This window comes from Elgaria multicarinata, chromosome 3 (assembly GCF_023053635.1).
Source record: "Elgaria multicarinata webbii isolate HBS135686 ecotype San Diego chromosome 3, rElgMul1.1.pri, whole genome shotgun sequence".
Classification (NCBI taxonomy): Eukaryota; Metazoa; Chordata; class Lepidosauria; order Squamata; family Anguidae; genus Elgaria; species Elgaria multicarinata.
This window is the reverse complement of record NC_086173.1, coordinates 102,930,845-102,949,096: the sequence shown is the minus strand read 5'-3', so window position 1 is coordinate 102,949,096 and position 18,252 is coordinate 102,930,845. Positions and strand designations below refer to the sequence as shown.

The 18,252-nt window shown below is 43.2% G+C and overlaps 1 protein-coding gene across 4 annotated transcripts in view; it reads right to left on the bottom strand.

Annotated features, from left to right (window-relative positions):
• Nucleotides 1-18,252, bottom strand: part of TEX264 (testis expressed 264, ER-phagy receptor) — a 177,775-nt gene that overhangs the window by 125,496 nt on the left and 34,027 nt on the right. The window lies entirely within an intron of this gene.

Below are 18,252 nucleotides of genomic sequence, written 5' to 3'. Positions count from 1 at the left end.
AGATTATGTTCTGGAGAATCCCAGGGTTCCTTGCAAGCTTATCAGGGGTTCTTTGATTAGAAGATCAGTAATGTTGACCATTTCCTAGAAAGATAACTTACCATCATTATTAACATCCATATGAAGCCGAAGAAGAGTATTGCACTTGTTCTAAGTTGCACTATCTGGGTCAAATTAACATGCTATGTAAGAAGTGTAACTTGGCCCTATGTGCCAGTTGTGGGGACGAATCAAAATTGGGACCAAGACACACGAGAAGGGTGAGCTTAAAGTTTGCCTGCAGTATTACTGTCCTCCAAAACTGCCATCAGTACAAATGATAACTTTCATCCCAACATAAGTAGCAGTGTGGAGGGTGTTTTTCATTAAGAAATATTTTTGTACGCCACCTTGAGGGCCTTTTTGGCTAAAGAGCGGGATAAAAGGACTATAATAAATAAATAAATAAATAAATTCATCAGGATCACAGTATGAGGATAAAGGATTATTAAAAACTTCCCTCTTGGTGTAGACCTAACACACACACACACACACACACACACACACACACACACGTGCAGCTTCTATTTAAGGTAGAAAAATTAAGGACCTGAAGCCAGAATATGTGTTTAATGTACTGTGTAATTTGGCCCTCAATTTATGAAGGCTCACATGAGGCTCAATAGGCCTGTTTGGTACTCTCTTTCAGCTGAGATGGCGCTGCAGAACACTCCACAGAATCTTCTGCTACATTCACGGGTTCTTTGGGAGATGCCCAGAGATTTCTTAGCAGATAAATCAATATTAAAGGTCAATCTAAAGGTCGACATTTTGAAAACCACTGTCTTAGGGAAGTAAAGAAATACCAAAGCAGGATGAGGGCTGCTTCGCATGTTACATTTTCATCATGTACCTCTTTCATACTCAATGAAGCCTGATACACAGTGCATAAAAACATGTTTTTAAAAATATGTCTGATATGAACTTCAGGAAAGGGTAAGCAAAGGGATACCAGCTTATTTTTACTCCTGATATGAACCCTGAATAATGACTACTGACCAATGAAAACACAAAGCAATGAAATTTATTATTAGTATTATTATTATAAACAATGTGAGCATTATTTGTAAGTATACATCTATGTTGGCTATGCCATGCCTCTGTCACTCTCATTGAGGCATCCTGTGGAGCTGTGCACATTACAAAAAGCACTTTGTTTCCAATTTGGGGGCGGGGTGCCTTATTTGGAATTTATCTTTTCTCCTATATAAAAACAGCTCTTCATGAGCATCACAACTTGGCAGGAAGCACAATAACAGGTTAAACAAGAGCAGAAAATGACTTGTTCATAGCCATGAAGGGTCTGAGTGCCAGAGGTACGCCCAGCTCTCAGTATTCCTGGATTGTTGTTGCTTTTAAAAAGGTTCTTTCTAAAATATAGAATGAAAGTTCAACTTTAGCACATAGCTAACATGAGGTGACTCGAGGCTTAATTTGGCCCTGGATCAGCCCTGGAACACATGGAGTCATAATGGATAGAGAAGCACCTGTGAGCATGTGCCTATTAATCACAACATACACACCCAGGCACATGTGGAATTAGGGGGAATGCTTCCATGTCAGAAGGAATTACTTCAAAATAAGCTTGAGCTTTGGCACTGCACATTTTAGCAGTTAAGCAATGAAATCACTGGAACACTTGCTTACATCATGTTTCTATGGCATTTGTTCATGGATAGTTTTGCCCTAGAGCAATTACTATTTGTCCCCAAGCATTTTGAAAAATAGGCTTCAGTTACTGCTTAGTTAATACATTCTCACTTATGTCTAGGGAATTGCATCTATCCAATGTTTAGAGTTTGTATGCACTATATGGGTTTCTTGGTAAACTTGTTTTTGAGTAACAAAGACATCATATTCTATCTAGATTATTGACCAGTCCAGACCTCTTGTCTCCATATCCAAAGCCTGACAATAGACAGTGACCCAGTTTGCACATCATGGTGGGAAATCGTGGGTTATTTAACCCATGATTTGTGGGAACGCACACCGCCTGTGAACTGCTTCCCATGTCTGTAAACAACCTCTGATCAGCGCAATCACAGGTTGTCAGAGTGATATCAAACCCAGACCAATGGATTATTTGGGGGGGGGGAAACAAACCAGTTGTTTACCCATGGTTTGTTGTTGGGTTAACTGCTGGGTTGTTTAGCCCCTAAACAACCATCAGTCTGGGTTTGCATGTTATGGTGACAACCTCCAAACAAACTGATCAGAGCTTGTTTACAGTAAATGGAAGCGGTAAATGTGAACCTCTGGGAGGTTCACAAGTTTTTGTGAACTGCCCAGAGAGCTCCGGCTATTGGGCGGTATAGAAATGTAATAAATAAATAAATAAATAAATAAATAAGCTCACATGCTGTGTACATTCTGGCAAATCATGAGTTAATTAACCCATGATTTGTCACCAGGAATGTGCAAAGGAATGTGTCTTTTTTGCTAAGTGTAAGCCGCTCCGAGAGCCTTTTTTGGCTGAGGAGCGGGGTATAAGTATGATAAATAAATAAATAAATAAATAAATAAATAATAAAATCAGGGTTAGATTCTGAAAAATCTAACTTCTGCATATGAACAATGGAGTGGTTAAATACCTCACAATGATGCCTGTAATGTCTGTTGACATTCTCTGGTGGAAAGTTTCATGGACCTCTGTAGTTATGGATCCATTTGTTACTCAACAATGCCAATTGTAGTAGAAAGACCAATTAGTACCAATGCCAATTATCTGTCTATTCTGAAAGAAGCAACAAGTGAGCGGCAACAGCAGCTGTCACTACTGCCAATTCAAAGGCCTCATTGCTTTACCTGCTATCCAAAGATTATGCTCTCTGTCTCTCTCTCTCTCTCTCTCTCTCTCTCTCTCTCTCTCTCTCTCACACACACACACACACACACACTTTTTAGGGACCTGCCAGATGAATATTAAAACAAGCTCCTGACATTCTCAGGCTGCCATCCAGACCAGCACTGCCATTTCTGCTGTGTGCTGTGAATGAGTTTGTTTTTACTTATCCAGTGATAGGCCTAGACCCCCATTAAACAGAATTTAGACATTTTTGATATTTTACTAAAGGCACTCAAACCAGAGAAGAGTCTGGGGTGTGTGAGATGCTACTTGTCAGAGAATAATTTTCCCCTTAATAAATATGGGCACAACGCTTGAGTGAGCTCAGACCGTGTGAGCACAATGTGCATTTGCACAGTTAAAGCTAGTCCGCCAGCTGCACCCATTCCTAGAGATGTCGGACCTGGCCACGGTGACACATGCCTTAGTTACATCCCAATTAGATTACTGTATCACGCTCTATGTGCGGCTGCCTTTAACGAGTGTTTGGAAACTTCAGCTGGTTCAAAGAGCTGCAGCCACAGTGTTGACTGGGGCTAGTTACACGGAGCATACAACTCCCCTGTTAAAACAGCTCCACTGGATTGCAGTTTGTTTCCAGGCATAATTCAAAGTGCTGGTTATGACCTATAAAGCCCTATATGGCTTGGAACCAGGTTATCTGAAAGATTGTCTTCTTCCTTACCAGGCTGCCTGTACTTTAAAAAAAACCAGGGCTAACTGACAGCATGACTCTGTGGGGAAGAAGAAAGAGCAAGGGGACAGGAGCAGGTGGAAGAAACATCAGGGCCTGCTCCAATTGGACTGCCCTCTTTAAGGAGCAGGACAATCCCATCAGCCCTGTTGCCAGTCTACTTAATATCTCTTTCTCTCTCTTTTTCCCCTTTTCCCTCCCAAACTCCTTTTCCTTGTGTGTCATGTCTTTTTAAGATTTTACGCCTGAGGGCTTCTTTGTTAATTGATTGTAAGCTGCTCCAAGAACCTTTTATGGCTGAGAAGCAGGGTATAATTATAATAAATAAAAAAAATCCTATGGTTTTGAATAACTACCACCCTGTGTCAAATTTCCCATTCTTGGACAAGGTGCTGGAGCATGTGGTAGCCTCACAACTCAATGCACTGTTCAATGATACTGGTTATTTAGTTTCATTCCAATCAGTTCTCAGAACTGCTTATGGGATGGAAACAGCCTTGGTTGCTTTGGTTAATGACTTACAGCAGGGAACGGGAGTGAAATCATATTAGTTCTTCTGGACCTCTCAGGTGTCGTTCAATACCATCAACTATAGTATCTTTCTGAATTGTTTTTCTGAGTTGGGCTTAGGAAACACAGTGTTAAAAGGGTTTCCAGTCGTTCCTGGAGGAGTGGTCTGAGAAGGTGGTGCTGGGGACTCCTGTTTCACTGTATAGCTGGGGGTGCTACAAAATACCATTCTATCCCCCATGCTTTTTAATGTTTAAATGAAACTCCTGGGGGATATCATCAGGAGGTTTGGGTTGAGGTATCATCAGATGATACTCAGCTCTATCTCTCGTCTCCATCTACACATTCCAGGAACTTGTCAAACTCTTGCACCAATGTGACTGCTTGGGGGTGATGAGGGTGAACAAGCTGAAACTTAATCCAGACAAAATAGAGGTACTGTAGGTTGGGAAAACAACTACTCTGGATGGAGGTTTATAACCGGCTTTAGATGGGATTGCACTCCCCCTAAAGGATTTAGTGTGTAATCTAAGAGTCCTCCTGGGCCGGATCTACACTAGTCTTATAACGTTGCTAGTGTCCCTTTCTAACGTGGTTCTCTGTATCGGTTCTCTGTATCACGGGACACACTAGTGTGACTTACGTTTCGCTGCAACGGAATTTCAGGGCACATTGTTAAATCATTCCGTTGTTCTCCCTCTTCTGTGAGAGCTGCTGGGTTTGCTCCGCCCACTGCCTGCCTCATTCCTAGCCAGCAGGGCAGGGCAGGGCAGGGCAGGGCAGGGCAGGGCAGGGCAGGGCAGGGCAATAGTCATAAGCACACACAAACCTCCTCCCAAAACATCTTAACATAAGTCCCAGGGAATTGCCTGAATGCATAGGAGCCAGCCACTTTGCTGAAGCTAAGCAGGGCTGGGTCTGGTCTGACTTTGGATGGGAGACCAAATTGAAAAGTTTTAGTAGCAGCCCCATTTAAGCCCCACTGGTCATGAGTTTTGGACTTTAGACCCTTGTTAATTTTCCTGCACGGAGCTACAGCGATCCTTTGAGCGCTCCTCAGCTCCTTTGCAAAGAGGGGGAAAATGTTAAAAAAAAAAATCATAAAAAATCAACCGATGACCCAATTTGATTCAAATTTGGTATTTGAATTACTGTGCCAATTTTGGTGTCTTTATCTATAAAGCTTACGCAGATGTAAGCATTTGTTTAAAATCCTGCTCCTGCGCCCACAGCAGCGGCTCGGGCGAATCTTTTGCAAAAGGAGCACAATTAAGGCTGGATGCATGGGACTACTTCACAATCAAAGCAGATTCTAAGGTGGAAAACTTCTGAGTCCTTTGCATGCAATTGTCAGTGATTGCACAGTATAATGCTGGTGTGATTTATCTGCTGTAGCAGATAAGATAGCAAACGGGACGAAGGAAGGAGAACAGGAAGTGGGCGGAGCAAACCCAGCAGCTCTGAGAAAGGGAGAGGAAAATTACTGGTAGAACGAGGCACATGAATCTGTAGCCATGCTGGAACTAAGAAATAGAACCTGTAAGTACAACTCATTTGCAACGTTGGAGACCCAGGGTCACGTGACGCTGTGCGTCACAGTAACCCATTCAAAACGTTAGAATAACATCAGTGTAGATTCCCACCTGGACTCTGCATTAACTGGGGAAGCCCAGGGTTCCCACTGCACAGAGAGTTCTACTTGGTTCAAGTGAATGTGAGTAGAACTCCCTTTCAGACCTTGCTGATTCAACATGGCAAGGTCTGAACTGACAAGGCGGGGCCTGCACGCTATGAAATCCAGGGGGTGGGGCCAGCATGCATAGACCTACCCACTTTAAGCCCTCCATATGCATGCCTGAATAGAGCTTAACTCTCTGGAATCTGAGCTAGGCACAACTTTGTTTCAAAAATAGCAACAATGCAAAATACAACTTATAGCAGGACAATACTGGAAAGCACTCAATGAAAAGGCAATATTTGATCTATTCAAAAGTAACATACACTTAAAGATAAACATAACTTTTAAAAACCTATGCTGTATTACTCCTTTTCAATATTTTAAAACCAATATGATAAGAAGTGTATTAATGTCACCCATTACCCTCTGCTTATAGATAAGGAAAGGGGGCTATTTATTCAGTCATGCAAGATGGAAGTGGTAATGGCAAACATGACATCCAGGTATTCTGTCACCAAATCAAAAGATCCACCTGGCTCTTTTCTGCACAGCAATATCCCCTTTGGCAATTTGTCAGAGTATGTATGTGAAAAATGAGTGGTTAGAGTAATCACTAAGGAGTCAAGCTAGAGGGAATCAAACCAAACAAACCATCCGTTTGCTTCTGTAATCTTTCTATAACCCCCATGGAACTGCTTAGCAGAAACACACATCACATCACTCCTGCCAAGAAAGGCAATCCAATCTAACCCTCATGAGCCATGGGAATTGTGGTCAGCGATGCAGGGCTTTGAGACAGAGGACTTCAGAGCAGAGTAATGAGAACGACAGGATTTGCCTAGCAATAACCTAACCTGCAACTGCTATATTCTCAAGCTCTGCTTCTACTAACTAATACACCATTTCTGCTAAATGCTACAGCTGGAGATGGACAGAAAAAAGACTGATTGTTATTACCAGCCTGTCTCTGGGTTCAAAAGGGAGATTGTTCCCACCCTCATATCCTCTGGCCTCCCAATGGAACCTCAAAACTTCGGCTCCCCATATAGTTTGCTTACCACACTTCATCTGAAAGCTTGTCTACAGGTTGCAGGGCTCAAAAGAACAGGCAGTTCCGATCATAGTCTTACTTAACTAGCCACAGAACAATAAAGGACAGAAATCAGGCACTTGGGTATCTGCTGCACACGAGAACATCCCATTTCCATACAGAGATAGACCCGGGGGCAGAAACAGCACACAATGTATAGAACAAAATTTCTGACCTTGTATGTATGATTTATTTTGGTATTGTTTTTATTGTGCTTGTTGTAACTATGGGTTGAAACAATAAAGTTTATTACTACTACATAGAAACAGCACACATGTCTAGTGTCTCCAGCTGCACTTCCTGTAATGTTTAGTATAATTCACCATGTGATATGATGTCATCACAATGTGAGTTTCCATGCCCCCACCAATAGTAGCCAATGATGTGGAGCCCTTGGTCGCAATGGCCCACTGGGAAACCAATTTCCTGGCCATTCATACAAATGACCGCTTTTGCAGTCAAAAGGATTTGAATCAAGTAGTTCAGAATCTTCTGCACAGAATAATCTTCTGCACTGCAAATCACCCTAATCTGGAGAGAGATTAGTCGAGTAATGAGGGATCAAAACAGAAGCAAACCCTTCAAAGAATTCTCACTCCTTTTAAGTATCAACTTCACTTTGTCCACGTTCACATTTTAATAGTTCCTTTTTAATCAGGTTTAGATTATGGTTGCAATTTAAAAGCTAAAACTGTCTTCTTCATTTGTGAAGAAGGAACACAGGGCTTGTCTAGATGGGCGCTTTGCCCCGGGGTAGCTTCAGAGTGGCAGCAGGTGATCTACATGACACAGCCGCCACTCCGAAGTGATCCAGGGGCAAAGCCCCAAAGCTCCGCTCTAAAAAAAGTCGGGCGCTTGCCCTGACTTTTTTTTAGCTTGGAGCGAGGCTCAGCGCCTCTGCGGTGCCTTGTTAAAAAAGGAAAAAGAATTAAAGGGGGGTGGCTATTCTGTGAGGGGGGAGCACCACGTTCCTGCCCCCCCCACATTTACAGCTTTAAAAGAAGAAAAAAAGGGGAGGAGAACTAAACAATTTAAAAACAAACAAACCCTAACCGTGGAAGAGGGGGTGCAGATGCTCCCAGGCGCCCCAAAACTGCCACGTCTGTGCTCGAGTCGGCGGGTGCAGCTGCGACACCGACAATGCCTCCCGGAAAGCCTGCAACTGCACTCCTTCCACTGTAGACGGTTGGAAGGAGTGTCAATGCGGCGGCACACCACCTTTCACCACCCCGTGCTGCAGACCCGATGTCGTCAAGAAAAGGGCACAGTCTCCAAACAACATGGTGAGACTCTCAGTATTTCAGTGGTAGAAGACTGGAGGAGGAACATTTCTCTAAATCAGAGGTGCAGAACCTCAGACCCAGGGGCCACATCCAGCCCTCTGTGGTCCAATAGAACACTACATGCCTTCTCCTGCTCTCACCCTCTTTCAAACCACCACCAAATGTTCAACTGTTTCCTGCCTTTTCTGCCATTCCCTCCCCCCCCCCCCCCGGTCCTGAAACGTTGAAATGCCTCTCCTAAGCCTTAGTTACTGGCAGTAAGAGCTTTAAGCTAAAATATGCCAGTATTTTGGGGTTTGGGGTTCAACACCTTTTTTACTTTGGCTCCACCCAACACTGGAATGCGCCACCACCACTGAGAGCTTCTCTGAAATGGAATTCAGCCCTAGGGTGAAAGAGGTTCTGCACCCTTGCTGAAATAGTCTACAGAGAGATAGAAAAGACACAAGACATTTAAAGATACCATTAAGTGCCCACTACTTTCCTTAGTGGTAAGATGTCCAGAGGCAATACTATAGAGCTTAGTTTTCTTTGGACAGGAAAAATACTAGAGGTTTATACCTGTATTTGTTTTTAGTTCACACATATACAAACATAGCATATTGGAAGTAAAAAGACTGTCCATTTATCCCTGCAGCAAATTCCTAGAGAGGGTCCTGGCATGCCAAAGTATTTCACTTTTCATCAACAAAGCTTCCTTTCTCACTTTTTATTATTCTGAGTTTTATCTCCATTCAAACTGCAAAGCTGGCACTACATTTTCTTTGCCTATATCCTTAGTTCGGAGGGGGGACATCTTCTCAAATACTATATTTCTCAGTTATTGAGAAAATATCCCTGGTCATAAAGGACCATGAAAATTATTTTGTTAAAGTCCCTGGCCATCTTATACATTGGCTATTCACATTAACAAAGGTGACCAAATTCACAATAATGCTTTCCTTCACCTTGTAATCTTGAATGGAAGATAAGACAGTTTATCATCAAATATATTAATGCTGAAGGAACAAGGAACAAAAGCATGGGTGTGCTTTTTGATGAAGAGAAAGATAATTTATATAATGCCAACAGACCATCAAGTCTCATTTCTATAGCCGTCTGCAGTCTGGTTGAAAGTATCCCAGCTTCCAGGAGTCCCAAATTGCTTGTTTACAGACGTGTACTTGATTGGTACATGTTTTTTAATTTTTAGTATATCCCCTTCACAAAAAAGAAACATTTTCAGTTCCCATGAATGAAAGGCAATATACTCTTTTCAAACAAGGAACATAAAAGCCAGAACTGCAATGACTACCTTCTACCCAGCTCTTCTGTAATTCCTTGTGTGACAGACTGAAGGTTTAACAAAGTGGGAGGGGGGCTACTTTGAACCTACCCTTGATAGTGTATGAGATCCACCAAAATCTTCCCTTTGTACAAGATGGCAGGAGCGTTATATTCAATGACTTTGCGTAGGAAAAGAGTCCATTTATGGATGCCACAAGAATATCATATCATTGCTGTATCCTGCTATTCCTCCAAGGAGCTCAGGGGAGCAGACATGAGAACATGTTTAATTTTACCCACAAAGCCATCTTGCGGGGTAATGTAAATTGAGAGATGATGACTGATGCAAGGTCATCCAACAAGCTTCATGGCTGAGTCAGGATCTGAAACCAGGTCCTTCAGTTCAAATCCAACTTTCTAGCCATCATATTGTTACGGAAAAACTGGAGCCCACACGGAGAAACTGGAGTCCACACCAAAGTTCTTGTCCAAACAGATAGCTTTATTCGCTAGCGAAACAACAGCCCGGGATGAGTCCACGGGCAGCTGCCCTGGGGACTGGGAGGAGGGGCCTTTTATACACGCCCCTCATGCAGAGGAAACGCCCACACTTTTACACAAAGGAATTGCGTGCGCATCTTGGCAGCATAGCACAACCGGTTCAAACCTGTTCGGTAGGAATGTCTGCCTCGGACTTCAGGCATGCGCAAAGAACACGGCCTTCATTAAGGTCATAACCGGAAATGACAGCCAGTTCCCTCACATTCCCCCCTTTGATACACTCTTAGCGAAGGCACAGAGTGCTATCATTATCCTAGATTGTCATCATTGACAGGGACTGGCCTGTAATCCTGCAAGGCCATTAGATGCACTGCAGTACGTTTATCTGCAATTTGCTCTATCATGTCCTTCAAACTTTGTATAATCATTGGCATAAGACAGGGTAACAGCAAGCATAACATAATTCTTATAACAACAATACTGATCATCTCTTTTAGCCCACCAAACTAATTGAACCATGAGCCTAAGCCCTGGCCTGAAGTGAGCTTGGCCATGGGCGATTAGGAGGTATGACGGTTTGATTTGGTCAATAGGACAAGATAGTTTGGTTCAGCGTGGTAATGGTCTGACACGGGGTTTCTCCGATCTTGGGACCCCCGGAAGATATTCTTTGGATGCACCGCCTTCTAATTAGGGTGTTTGTCAGCATCCACTGACTATGGGGATTGGGGTCAGTGGTCTTATTATACGGCTGGCTGACATTGTATTCTTGGGCTTCCTAAGGCCATTGGTCTCCTAGGTTGGTTCCTCCACATACATAACAATTAGATACATTCAGAGTCGCAGCGACAGTTTCTGCAAAAGTGACAAAAAGGTTGCGCGCTATCTCTGGCACTTCAAAAGGCTGTTCGACTTCTTTCCAAAAGTCTTGGAAGAAGTGCTCTTGTATGGTGTGGCCTGTTTCTACAAACTGGGTGAGCTTCAGATAAATCCGCCCCAGGGGATCTGCTCCCCGTCCATGAATGCGGAGCCCGAATTGGTTCCCAAAAGTGGTCACGAACTGTTGTGGGTTAAAAATGGTAAAATTCACTAAGTTGCACTGTTGTGCTTTGCAGTTACTGAGGACTGGCACTTTGGTTAAAGAGGCGTGGATTTTACTAAAGGGGGGTGTTGTTGGATAAGTGGCCCACCATACACAGTTCCAATAAGGACAGCTGTTATCGCAATTGGCTTGTTTGGGGATGGTAGCCCGCATCGGGTCTGTGGAGGGGCATATATATTTGTCTTCGTGCATGTATGTCTTCTCCCAGCTGAGATCCCCACACTGATCTGGCCAGTGGGAGATCTTGCAAGGGTCTATGATCACAGAAGCTGGAGAATTTGGGGTTCTAAGGGGTATTTTCTACAATAGTGTACCTTGCTGGTTAGCATCTCTGACCTCTAGGTGCCATTTAACAGGATTTTTCTCTGGGATCAAAACATGTGACTTTGTCATTAAGAGAACATGCTGAGAAAGAAACATTACGGAAAGTGCAAGACGTTTTGGTCTCAGTACACTGCAATTTACTCTGATATATAATAGTCTGTTTGATTTGGTTATGCAGTTTCACTGTTTGTATACAAGAGGAGCAGAGATCAAGTTTTGACTTCTGGGATGATATGCTCAGGGTCAGCAGGAAGAGCAAAATAGGCAAAACGTGCTTCGGGCGGTGTCCACCTCTTCTTTCCAGGTTGAGAGGGGATGCAGCGCCCCCAGTTATTTCGCTCCCTCGGTTGCCGGTCCCGAGGAGTCTTCTCCCGTCGTGTCCAGCGGTGAGGGCTGTTTCCTCAGGGTGAGCTTTAGGCCCGCACCTTTCGTGGCCTGCCATCTCTCGGGTGCAGCTAATTTGGCTCGGCTCCAATGAATCCAACTGGAATTCCCTTGGACCTTTAAAGCAGTAGGCGTAGTCAGTATAATGGTGTATGGCCCGTCCCACGTCTTCTTTAACAGGCTTTCTTTGTAACTCTGCATAGACCGTGATCTTCTTTTCTCTTCCCCATTCTAGTGCAGCGATTAAAGCTAAGAGTTCAGCTTTCTGAGCGGATGTGCCAGGTGGAAGAGCTTCAGCAATTAGGACATCATCTTCTGTCACTACGGCGAAACCCGCCTTTTTGACACCATGCTGGACAAAACTGCTTCCATCAGTGAAAAGGACGATGCTGCCAGGCACAGGACTGTCTTTTAGGTCGGGTCTGCTAGAATGGACGGTGTCCATTATTTCAATCATGTATAACTGGCTCAGGCAAGCGCATCAGAGTCGCAGGGTTCAGGGCTACGCAGTCATTCACTTGCACGTTAGGGTTCTCACACAGCAGTGCTCGGTATTTGACAAGTCGGGAGTTGGTCATCCACTTTGGTCCGTGGGTTTCTAGCAGAGCTTTCATGGAGTGTGAGGCAGTGATTTCTATGTGCTGCTCATAGGTAAGTTTAATGGCTTCAGTTAAGGGCAGGCATGCGGCGGCGATACATCGGAGACATCCTGGCCAACCTCAGCTCACAGGATCAGTATTCTTGATTAGGTATGCTACAGGCCGATTCCACGAACCCACTCTCTGGGTCAGAACGCCCACGGCTGTGCCCTTCTTTTCGTCTACATAGAGGTGGAAGGGCTTGCTGATATCAGGTAGTCCTAGAGCGGGTGGACTGGTAAGGGCTGATTTAAGATTCCGGAGGCTCTCTTTTGCTTCAGATGTTCAGTCTAGGGTCCCGGATTCAGGGACTTTCTGTTTCAAGAGTTCATAGAGGGACTGTGTCAGGGCAGCGTAGTTCAGGATCCAGATCTGGCAGTACCCTGCCATGCCCAGGAAAACTCGTAATTCTTTTTGTTCCGGGGCTGGGGTATACAATTGATTGCCTGGGTCCTGCTGGCAGCTAATAGTCGAGTGTTCTTCTTGATGATAAAGCCCAGATATGTCACTTCTTGTTTGCAGATTTGGGCTTTGGCTTGACTAGCACGGTAACCTGCAGTCTCCAGATGTCTGAGCAGGGCGATGGTGTTCTGGATTCTTAAAAAAAAAAGATAACAAGTCCATGTCTGCAGGGGCTTTTCTTTTGATGCATTTACAAATGAAGCCAGTAAAAACAATTCACTGAGCATTTATATTCCTTGGCTGATCATGGTTCTCAAAAAAAAGTCTTTCAGTCATTGAAGAGTCTGATCAATGTCCATCTTGTGAGGTCTTTAAACACCTGGTCTTTAAACAGGGAGGTCATGATGATTCTTGGCACATCAGGGGTAACAAATCCCATCTTTCTGGGTTCTTGAAAACTTTGAGTTATTGTGCTAATTCCAAGTCTTCTTATGCATAAGGTGGATTCAAATACTGAGAAATGGGCTAGCTCCAATTATGGCAGCTGTTTGTAGACAAATTAGCCAATTCTTTTGGCAACATCAGGGCTTCTAACAGATCAACTGTTAATTCTCCATGGGTCACTGCTCTATAGGCAGTCACAAATCTTCTTTCTTTCCAAATCTGTCCATGTGATATTTTGAATCAGTAAATATAGTCTTTTGCCTGAAACAAGCATCAGGGCTTCTGTGCATACTACGAGTTCAGCTGCTTGTTGTACAATTGTAGCTGGATCCATCAGTAAACAACTCGAGGTCATCGTATAGGTCTGGGCGAGGTTTGGTGCCAAGTTGCAAGACTTCAAGTCATGCTCTGGAACTTCTTCTTTGTAGTTCAGGTATCAACGTGGCAGGATTCAATGAGGCAAGCCTTGGGTCCACAAGGAGGTTGATCTCATATCTGGACTGGCAGGCAGGGTTCAGGTGTCAGCTTCTTCCACTGTACTCCACTGGTCTGTGCCACGTTTTTGGCACAGCACGCTTGAGGCTGGTAGTGCAAACGCAGCGACTACAAATTATTTTATAGGAACAAAATTGGGGCCGGGGAGGATTACAATCCAAGGATAGTTCTGGGGGTAATTTGCATTGGAGCCTGCATGTCATAAAGTAAAATTTCTGCTACTTTCACAGAAGTACGTAGCACAAACTTGCAGAAATGAATTGTGTCACATTTTCTCTTTCTTATAAAGCCTCTAACTCTCCTTCTGCTAATGTTCATATCTAAAAATGTTAGCAATCTGTGCAGGGTTTAAAAGAGAAATTCCAGTAGTATTTCTAGAGAGAATAGCCTGGTTAGCATATCTATTGTTTGAATGCTATATCCAAAATAATGGTGACGATCACGGAGTATGAGTATTCCTCTCTTGAGCTAAAATTTCTTGAGTTCTTTATGTAGGCTGTAACATACACCAACTCAGTAGATATAAAGAGAAACTCAAAGATGCACACACTTAACAGAGGTTATATATTTTTCCCACATACAAGATGCTCATTCCATTCATCTATAGTCCCAACAGATTCATGAAGAAAGGCAAATATGTTTTTAATAAATAAATAAAAACATAAGCTCCTACTTACATAATGGCTACAGCAGTAACCTCATAGAAATGGAACTGTACTGGAAATACCCACAATTGAAAGGTTTAAAACTGGAAAAGTAATTGTACACTCATGACTCCACAGCTAGTTCATAACATTTTCTCATTGAGCTTTTCTACACAATTACACAAGGCTATTATTGGCTGTTAATCCACTGTATCTACTTTCAGTTTTATCACAGAATTGAGAGCTGAGCATTTCCTACACATGAACATTTCCTACATTTCCTTTCCTGCTTTCCCACTACATAACGTTTAATTGGCACTGTGGTATAGTGGAATAGCACAAATACACAAGTGAAAAAAGCAGCTTCATTTGCTTTCACAATTAAATGCCTATTTTTACCTGCTCTAAAAAATCTTGCCAAAAGTGCTCATTAGACACAGAAGCAAAACTAGAGGGTCACAACATCGTCCAAACAATGATGAGTAGGAAATGACAAGCACACTCTAAATGCCTTGTGTAGAAAACCCCATTGCGGGCTAGGCATATAGCAGGACCTGTGAACAGCAGACAGAGCACAGCAGCATTCCTTGAACCTTTGACTTCTTGAGCTCTTGGGGTGTCTAGTGTTTTCCTTATGCCAACTTCATAAATAAATAGTATCTGAGTCAATACAGCCCCCATAGCTTAAAGGATCCTGGGATGGGAGTGGGGACACTGGGTTGGAGCCCTGTTCTGAGCTTTGTTCCCTCCCCTGTAACTCCCAAAGCTAAAAGGAAAGAAGCAGCAAGTTACTTTCCACACCCAGTTGGCCAAAGACTCATATTTACATGCTTTATTCTGTGAGCAACATTCTCTGTCAATATGACACAAGCACATATGTGCAAGCCCTACCAATTTTGACATGTGTGAAGGAGATAGGGAGAGCATTTTGTAAAGATAGGAAGACCTACTCCTTTTATGTCCTCCTTTTTGCCCCCAAGGGCCATGTGTGGCCATGAGTTGGAGGCCATATGGTAGTGATAGCCATGGCTAGGACTGATGTCCCCTTGCCCCCCTCCATTTACAAACACATAGCCTTACACACACACTTTCTGTCATGCATACACACACACTTTCCTACACCTAGAGAGACAGAAAGACACAATTTTCCTTCTCCCCACCCCCCAACAGACCGACAGACACATATACACTTTCCCTGTTATCTCAGCATGTAGGGATGAGGAAATTTAAATTTCCTACACAATGAGATCCCATTGTGCATTCTGCTGTTCACACTGCCTAGTCACCCATCACCTGAACAGAGGGGAGGTATGCAAGTTAAATGGGTAGTATGGAGTGCAGGGATGTCTCTCCCCACAAACAATTCCTCCCGATCACAATTGCACTCCCTCCAGCCACCAAACAAAAGTGTGGTATCCCAGGTAGATTGCAATTTACATGAGAAGGATGGTGCAAAAGAAGAGCCATTCCTGCACACTTCTTCCCCTATCACAATCCTCCTAACCCAACCCAAAAAGCAGCTGAGCAGCGGTCTTGCAAGAGAGATGTTCAGAGGCTTGGGCACCTGCTGCAGAATGCACTCAAGGACCATATGCAAAGCGTGGGTTGCCCACCTATGGTGCAGAGCAAGGGTAGACAACCTGTGGTTTTATTTTGTTTTTGGACTTCAACTCCCATAAGCCCTAGCTAGCATGGTTAAAGGTCAGAGCTTCTGGGAGTTATAGTGAAAAACATCTGGCGGGCACCACATTGCCTACTCCCAGTGTAGAGAGATTAAGAAATAGTAATAGAAGTAGTAACATAAGTAGTAATGGAAGCCTATAAGGTCCCTAATTAGCAACCAGGGCCACTTTGGCAACAGACTTGGAGATGTGGAGCTGCAGCTTTGGCCCTCAACCACTTACTCCATTTGTCAAAGACCCAACTCCCACCCCTCTTTCATCAGTTGAATTAGCAAGTAGGGCTAGATGGGATGCTTTGGGCAGGAACTATGGATACAGGGAATGAAAATTTAACTTCCTGAAGCCAAAACTCTCATAGTATGTCAAGTAAGTTTGCAAAGCAACCAATTACAGCACATAGCCAACAGACTTCAGGAAAATGCAGCACTTTGTCTTTGTATGCAGGTGCTATTATCAAGGTCTAGAGAATTCCTCTGAGCTGTTCTGTCTATACCTGGGGAAATGAGGCAGAAGGCCCCAGACAAACTATTCACTTAGTCACTTAGGGGGAAAGTGTTCCTAGAAGCTCATCTATCTGAATTAAATAGGTTGACAAATAGCTTGAGAGCACCAAGGAGAAGCAACGTTCATGGGGGAGGGATGTGTATATATGCATGCCTGTGAGTGTCTCTTTACAGAAAGATAGGAAAGACATACACAACAGAAATAAGTGGGGCAAACTGGGAACACAGACAGAGTAACAGAGAAGGAGAACCAATTCTTCGCACAATCTGATCAAGTCAGGGGCTTGCCAATCACTCTAGATAGGCACACAGAGGATGTTATACAATAATTTTAAACACCCATCCATCAGGTACCTGTCGTTCCTTTTCTTCCCCCTGCATTCTACTTCAGCCATGCAAATCTCAACTAATCTATAAGTTATCAGACATCACAAGCAACACAGAGGCTCTAATGATCAGCTGTTTCTCAAATCTAATTCTTTTATATAGCTGCCATTCTACCTTTCGGCTCTTGTTGGGCAGAAGACATTTTGACAGACATCACTTGTCACAACTGCAAAGTCTTGAATTTTCCATGTAATAGAAGAATCCAGTTCCTCATTCTTCTCAAGACACAGGATGCCTCTAATCGGATTACCCATTCATTTGCAGACAAATAAGCAACAATATGAACGTATTCCACCCTTCTATCCATGAACACAAGTTGACATAGACATAATTATCCTACTATATCTTCCTAACAACTCTGTTAGGTAGGTTAGGCTGAAAGAGTGTGGCTGGCCAAATACCACTCAATGGGCAAGGATTTAAATCCAGATCCTCCCAGTCCACATCAGACACACTGAAGCTCCAGTATGAATACAGATTAGTCTAGCTTCCCCATGGCTGGGGGATGATGGACATTTGAGTGCAACATATCTGGAGTGCACCAGGTTGGGGAAGAATGAAGTAGTCCAGAGTGGACAACTACAATGATGGGAGTTGTAGGTCAAAACATCTGGAGGGCCACCCCTTCTTTAACTCATATGCTGCTTTTCCACAAAAGAACTAATATTCGCATCACAATATATAAATCAGAAACAGCAATACATAAAACATAGTATCAACAATAAGAATTTTATTACCAATATATCTAACTATTCATTTCAAAATACAATCCTAACATTTTCCCCCCCCCCAATAATATTACAAAACAAAACACAGAATTAAAACAATATGTCTGCCTCACAAATCGAAAAATATTGGTGCAGTGACTGATACAGCATAGTGGCCAAGAGACTGAGGTACAAATCAGGAAGTTTCTGATTCAAATCTCACCTCTGCCATGTATTCCGTAGGTGGCCTTAGGCAAGCCACGCTCTCTCAGCCGCAGTTCACCCCCATCTGCAATATTGCAATATAGGGGATAATAATACTGATTTACTTTACAGGGTTATTGTAAGGATTATAACTATATGGTGTATGTATAGTACTTTGAATACTTGAAAGTACTATACAAACATTAAGCATTAAGTATTATTACTATCTGGCATGCTAGCTGATAACAACACTAACTAAAGGGGGAAACCTAGGACAGGCTGTAGAGAAACTGTTTACTGCCAGTAATTCAATAAAACACAAACTTCCTCACTTCTGTATACTCCAGGCTGGGCACCTTGTTAAAACACAGCTACCTAGTGAGGGAACCAAATATCCAAATGCAAAAAGAAAGGTTAACTAGCTTGTGCT